The sequence below is a fragment of the Triticum dicoccoides genome, chromosome 2B (assembly GCF_002162155.2).
Source record: "Triticum dicoccoides isolate Atlit2015 ecotype Zavitan chromosome 2B, WEW_v2.0, whole genome shotgun sequence".
Taxonomy (NCBI): domain Eukaryota; kingdom Viridiplantae; phylum Streptophyta; class Magnoliopsida; order Poales; family Poaceae; genus Triticum; species Triticum dicoccoides.
The window spans coordinates 460839539-460839969 of NC_041383.1; positions in this window are offsets into that span (position 1 = coordinate 460839539).

Here is a 431-nt window from a genome sequence, read left to right on the forward strand (position 1 = left end):
TTCAATTTCCGGGAAGTTCATCTCCCTCCGCATCCAGCCGAACCACCAACACACAATCTCGAAATGCGGGCAGGGCGATATCCGTTATGTCGAAGGTACCAAGCACAATGGCGCTGGTCGTCGCACTGTAGCTCGACGACCGTAGCGGCCAAAGTCTCGTAGTCGGATGCCACGAATGTCTTGCTCTTCAGCGCGCGTTTGGACGACATCCTCGGCGGTGGGGTGGCGGATTCCGGTGGATTTAGTGGTAGGCGGTGCAACGGTGGTAGAATCGCCCAGATTCGACCGCGTGACAGTGGTGGAGCTGGTGGTGGCCAAATAGGGCACTGTGGTGGGCGATTGGGTCGATGCGGCAGTGCGACGACAGGGGATGGTGGATCCAACGACGGTCATGGAATCAGTCAGTTCTGGCTGGATTTGGTAGCGGCTGC